Source organism: Lissotriton helveticus, chromosome 2_1 (assembly GCF_964261635.1).
Source record: "Lissotriton helveticus chromosome 2_1, aLisHel1.1, whole genome shotgun sequence".
Taxonomy (NCBI): domain Eukaryota; kingdom Metazoa; phylum Chordata; class Amphibia; order Caudata; family Salamandridae; genus Lissotriton; species Lissotriton helveticus.
This window is the reverse complement of record NC_136059.1, coordinates 932,866,738-932,873,639: the sequence shown is the minus strand read 5'-3', so window position 1 is coordinate 932,873,639 and position 6,902 is coordinate 932,866,738.

Sequence of the window (6,902 nt, the reverse complement as noted above, 5' to 3'; positions counted from 1 at the left end):
CAGAGTGAATCTAAAGAGCAGAGATAGTCAGCCAGGACGGTATTAATGAAGAAAAGAAGCAGGGTCAACTTACTTCCATACAATCATATCAATCAGTGTTCCAAATGTGCCCTCAATCAAAAAATTGGAAGAGACTGGGCCCATCCCAGGCTCGTCTGGCCTCGGATGGGTGCAGACGGGCCCAGTCTTAGCTACTATACAGCAAGAGCTGAAAACTATCCATGCAGTGCACCCACCTTGATGAAAGTTTGACTACAAGGGGTCACTCCCAACATCTTGCTAGTTTGAACAATTTAGTAAATAAAACTCGGTGACCAAGTGTGCAATATTAAGGGGAATTCTCCAAATCTAAGTCAGGTAGGGAGGTTCCCACGTTTTGGGATCCGTAGGGTCCTGATGAATGCCGGAGTGACCCAACACTGTGGGCACATAACAGATGGCAGGAACATGTCGACACCTTGGCAGTGAGGAGGGGTGAAGGAAATCTTAATCATCTCCTATTGCCACCATCCTTCATTTTTTTTAACCTAGCACGTGGAAAAAATTATGAGTGGGGAGACTCCTGAGCTAGTTTTAACCTTCATTGCACTTTTCTAAGGTGATCCCAATTTTTATGTTTGTATTGTTTTCCCCTCTCTTTTCCCCCACCCCAGGCTTTGGTCTGCACGGGGTGTATTGAAGCAAGCCCAATGATGAGGCATGTCACAAATTTGTGATTGAGGGCAGTATTTTTTCACTGAGCACGTGCCACTATTGAAGTGCATTTTCCTACTCCTTTGTGTGTGTTGTGGGCCCGGTCTCAGGACAGGCACGCCCAGCGCCACAGGGAAAGGAATAACCTGATATAGGTGACTGACTTGCGCGATTAGCGGGCAACTCCACCTCCTTCCATGCAAGGCTTCTCCTGGGCTTGTTGTCTTCACCCTTTCGCAAGAAACAATGTACTAGATAGTGTGTCCTGTGCTGTTGGGAGAGGGAACACCTGATATAGGTACCAATCGGGCACGATGAGTGAGCTCTCCTCCTTCCACTTGAGGCTTCTCCTGGGGCTTGTAGTCCTCGCCCCACACAAAGCAACAATGTGCTAGATCGCTCATCCCACGCAGCAGGGAAAGGAAACACCTGCTATAAGTGCCTGACAGGCACAATGTGAGAGCTCCCCTGCTTCCTTCCACTCAAGGCTTCTCCTGGGGCTTGTCATTGTCACCCCACAGCAAACAATAATACACTAGAGAGTGCATCCTGCACCTCAGGAAGAGGAAACACCTGATATAAGTGCCTGACTTGGATGATGAGTGAGCTCCCCTGCCTCCTTCCCGCGGCTTCTCCTGGGGCTTGTAGTCCTCGCTCCACAGCAAGCAAGCAGGCAACAATGCGTTAGCCAGCATATGATCAATATGGTGCCAGAGTAGACCTTTAAGGTGAGTTGGGTATAACACATGAAACAGTATGCCAGTAGAACTGCAGAAGGTTTTCAATATGCAGTAATGCTTTGAACAGTTTTTATAGGATTCCTGTGCAATATATTCCGAAAGGTACACTGTTGAAAATACTTGTGTGAAGAGTGACTTGGAACTTTAGATGACTTGCAGGAATGCAAAAGCTCACAATTGTATTTGCATCAATCTTTTTTGGTCATGTTTAGTTGTATCGTTCTGAAGTGAGATACAGGATTTCACACTTTGCCTCCTTCATATGTGGATTCACAGTCTCCATATACAAGGTTCTTTCCAATACCAGAACAAAGAATTCCTCAGAAGTCATTGACATCGAGATTTTTGCCCCTCATACATAGAAATTAGTACTGCTGTGAATCTGCGACACGGCTGCATTTTCCACAGCATTATGTCTAGGGTGGAAGAGGATGGCAATATGGAAGATAGTTAATATATCGGAGTGATCACTATCCTTCCTAATGTTTTTCACACCCAATAACACCAGTTGGTAAGTAATTGCGAGTGGCACCCAAGCACTCCCATATTTCATGCAGGCACTGGACCCGTCCTTTCTTCACTTGGAGAATATTTACCCAGAGGTGCCCATGCACTTTTTTAAGTGTAGAGTGACTGATTTTCCAATGGGAGAAAAATGGTTCGTTTCTGAAAGAAAATCTGACCGTTCCGGATTAACTGTAAGCATGAAAATAAATCATTTGTTAGATGTCCATACTTACGCATCTTTTTTGTGTGTAAATCTTTGTACATCGTAATAATAAATCCGATTCATACATTCCCACACATCATCTGGGTTATTTGGGAGCCTTTCCTTAAATCATTTAGGGCCATATGTAGGTGACCAAATACCGGTCGGTAACGGCCGATTTCGGTCGTTACCGACCGGTATTTTGATTTTCTGATGTAGGTGGCCAAAATATTACCGATTCTGTATATTTACCGAATCGGTAAATTTACCGAATCTGTAAATTACCGATTCGGTAAATGTACAGAATCGGTAATATGGGATGTAGGTGGCACTGAAAACAGTGCCACAGGCCCTTAGGAATTCGTTATTTACCATGAAATATTATGGCATGGTAAATAACGAATTCCTGTGTACATGCACATCTGTGCATGTACACCTGTGCCATCTGGCACACAGGGCATGTATGTGTGTCACATGGCATAAAAGCCAGAAACAGGGGTGCAACAGGGTGTCAAAGTGACACCCTGTCCCCCTTGTAAAATCGGTAATTTTACCGAATCGGTAATTACCGATTCGGTATTTGCTATTGAATCCTATGGGCTTCAAGGCCCATAGGAATCAATGGCAAATACCGAATCGGTAATTACCGATTCGGTAATTACCGATTCTTACCGATTCGGTAATTGTTAAGGAATAATTACCTACATTGCATTTACCGAATTGTAAATACCGAATCGGTAAAATTCGGTATTTACGATTCGGTAAATGCAATTTACCCACATATGGCCCTTAGTTGGGAAGAAGAGATATTTCAGCATTCCTTATTCAGTCAGGTCTTTGCAAATGTGACTGGACGTGGAGATGGGGTAAGGAAAGTGGATCCCTTTTGTTTGCAGCAGGCTGTAGTTATTTCTGTGGGATTAACGCGTCTAAGCGTGCATTGCAAGCTGTTAGTGCAGTGGACTACACATGTGGGACATTAGGAGAACGGACAGGTCCTATGGTAACATGTAAGTGAATGACCGAGTAAGGTGTAGACTAAATGACAGTCACTAAATATCTTTTTCATCTAGCAAGGGGCAGGCTTACACCTGCGCTCCCACTACCCCTACATCCTGCCAGGCATTATTAGCAGGAGAGGTGCCACTCTTTCCATTTATTTATTTTAGGAGTATGGTAATCACATTCTCATGAACCTACTCATGTATTTGAGAAACTGTTAACGTTTTCAGCAGTGGTTTTATTGCTAAACCCTGCATTAGCTTGGTGAAATCCACACAGTCCCCACTCGAGGACTGCCTCATGTTGATGGTTTTAACAGTCTTTGAGTGAGTGTCTATAACCACACCCTTTTAGCTCCCGCATGGAGGCAAATACCAAATGTTCGCTGTATTTTGTCATAAAAAAACAGAATCTGATTAAAACAAATTCAGACTTGTTTCTGACATGAACGCTTAAGATATTTCATAGAACATTTCAAACACAACGTTTCTGATCATCCTCAAATGTGTGCTTCTGTTCAAGCCATTCTGGCTTCAGCCAAAAACTGGAATTAAAATTCAAGATTTCAGGTTTTGAGGTCAAAATGAGTGCATATAACTATGGCCATTTAAAAGCTATTTCTTGAATGGACTGGCAGAATGCCTACTACCTGTTATCTGTTCCCAAATTTCCAACCTTAGTAAAGCATGTCAGCTAACATTCCTAAGAGTGGGCCTTTAAGAGGAAAAATAGCTCAATTGTGAATATACGGGCCTGAACCAGTGCTTAATTTGAGCAGGTGCTTTTAGGTACTCAGCACCTGCACTTCTTTCACAGGCCCGGGGCTAAAATTTCTGACCCTGCAGGTGGTGGTCTCAATATTAATTGTTCAAATTCAAAAGAAAAAGAATAACATACATTGCATGGTGACTTGCTGCTAAATATTCATAGACAGGCCAGCATACGCCTGTCCAGGCAGGCATGATTGTCTATCACCACGTTAGTGATGATGTCATCTCGCCGATCACAAATCTAGGAAGTCATCGAAAAACTTTGTCTTGCATTCTATTCCCCAAGTGTGCTGCGCGCTGCCACTGTCTGAGCCTAAGCCTCCCATTGGATAATTGTAGCTAGGGGCTGCCTTAAGACAGAGTTGAGGCAAGGAAGCTGTGAGAGCGCATTTGGAATTTGGAAGTGAGGGCTCTGGAGGAAGAATAAACGAAAGTAAGTGTGGACTTTCCACTTGCAGTGTAGCCAGAGTAGCATGTCCTGCAGCCCTGCATTGCTGCTATCCTCAACGTGCTCGATGCGGCTGTGGCCCAACACAACTTTTGTGCATCATGGCGTCACCTGTAGAATCTGTGCGTTGCACCCCAGCATGTAATTGCTGAGCGTGCGTGAGTCCAGTAGGCACCACAGCCATACTTACTGGCATTGGCAGCATTATGGCTGGGGACTATGCCTGTGCTATAGCAGGCAGGGTCTCAGCAAGTTGAGCAGTGGATGCCAATGCCATTGCCATCCATGGACCTACTAATTACAGGCAGCACTAGTAGTGACATCACCTGCTGTGCTCGAGCAGCTACCTGTTCTGCAAATAACCTAGTTATGCTGCACTGATTAATATATGCAAAAAAAGCATTTTCATGCGGTGTACATTTTGTTTTTGCACTCAGTGTAGGTAAGAAAGTAAAACACATCATCTTCCTCATCTTTAGGAAAGACAACAGGAAAACACAGAGTTCAAAATAGCAGGAACATGTACAGGCTGACGACAGGGGTCACAGACAGCAGCAGTGTTATAGATGAGAGAGAGAGCAGGAGTAAAGAGGAGAAAGAAACAACAGGAGAGGAGAGAGATAAGACAGAGCTAAGTAGAAGAAAAGGAGAGCAAATCAGATACAAAAAGAAAGCAGCAATGATGTGAAGAAGAGAGCATTTAGAAGAGAGAAGATAGAATGAAAGGATGTAAAGGACAGGACAGAGGACAAAAAAGCAGACAAATGATAAAACGGAGACACAGCTAATCACTGCTAGAAGAGTGATCGTAAAGAGCCAAGATCAAGGGGAGAGAGAGCAGAGCATGGATAAAAGGGAAGAGGAAAAAGGGTAGGGGTAGAATGAATAGAGGGCAAATCAGAAATGCAGGGAATAAGGTAACACACCACATGTGACAAAGATGATAGAAAACAATTAGTGAGGTGAGAGGATAGACTCTTAGAGCAAAGACGTAGGGGACAGACAACAGATCAAGGTTAGAAGATAGAGACTGAGGCAGTGAGAGTCTTGAAAGTGGGGTGGGGCTCAATGCAGGAAGAAGTGACCTGTGGCCTCCTTGGCAAAAGTTTTAGCACCTGCACTTCTTTTTTTTTTTTTTTACAAATTAAGCACTGGCCTGAATGTAGGGGCTGACTAGCTAAAGAAGGTCGTTGGGCTATGAACAGAAATATGGAGGTCATTGGGCATATTTCCCACTTCCTCCTTACTACGCTACCTTCTTTGACCCCTTGTCATTTCTGCTTCTGGACCAGTCATACTGTAGCAAAGACATTTTGACATTTTGTATCTGGAAAACTCAAAGAAGCTGATTAAAAAAAATAATTAAAGGAAAAGTTGTCTCAGTTCAGAAAATGAGACAAACACAAGGTCACAATTATATTTTTCTATACCCTCTTCTTACAACCCTTCAGCAAAGATGTAATGCATGCTGATCTCTTGCTCAGTTTTCTTCTGCTTTACTATTCAAGTATGCAAGCAAGACTGGTCGACCAAACGAAACACAGACTAACACATGGACAAGGTGAAATACAGCAGAAATCATGTGCATGGCACTGCGTCTCAAGGTTGGCACATTGAAACTGGACACAGATAGGTCGGAACAATGTTCAGGGCTAAAAATAACTGCTAGAACTGGAGTCCTGAGGCTTCCCTTCCAGTATTTGCAGTGTGGTTTGGAGAACACTGAGGTCTTCTCTAATTGCTCTTCAGTTGTCGTGATTTAGGATGCACCACGGTGTCCCCAATGGATGAAGAAAAACCCAAGAATTGGTGCATGTTTTCATTAGCAAGTCATTGCCCTCTGTATGTAGCTCTACGGCTTTTATATGCACATTTCAGCTGCAGCTACTTTTCAGTCCCTATGATATGCCTTCCTACACCATTCCCTTCATAGTCAGCACCCACTTAGAGACACGCTGGACTCAATTTGAGCCAAATGTCAAAGAACGACAAATGGATCATGCTCTCTTCTTGATGCAGAAACCTGAAACGAGGTTGGTTCTAGGTTTCTCTGATTACCGAACAAATGCAGTCAACTCTCATTCCATGTGGTAGCACCAGAGAAACCAGCACCATCAAAACATGGGCAAACCTAAAGACTAGCAGAACCCCGCAATAAACCAAACACTTGTAGGATATCATGCACTTCCGCAAAGCAAACATTCTTAGATTACGGAAGGGAAGAAGGAGAGTGGAGTAACGTAAATGGCTCTTAGTAGCACAGTTCAAGACATCCCATATGACTTTTACTTCCTATCAAGCAATTCATCTTTCATTCAGAGTCACCAATTATAATAACAACTAGGGAAAGCTCCAAATGAAGGCATAAAACTGCACTCCAAGTTAAGCTAGAAGGAATACTTATAAAACTAAGTTAAACCTACCTTTTGCCTGTCATCCAAAACCCTAAAAAAACTGTAAAAAATGAATACGTTAACCTGAAATCTATCCTCATGATTGGAATGGTGAATTATATCTTGGTGGAGAAATATGCAACACAA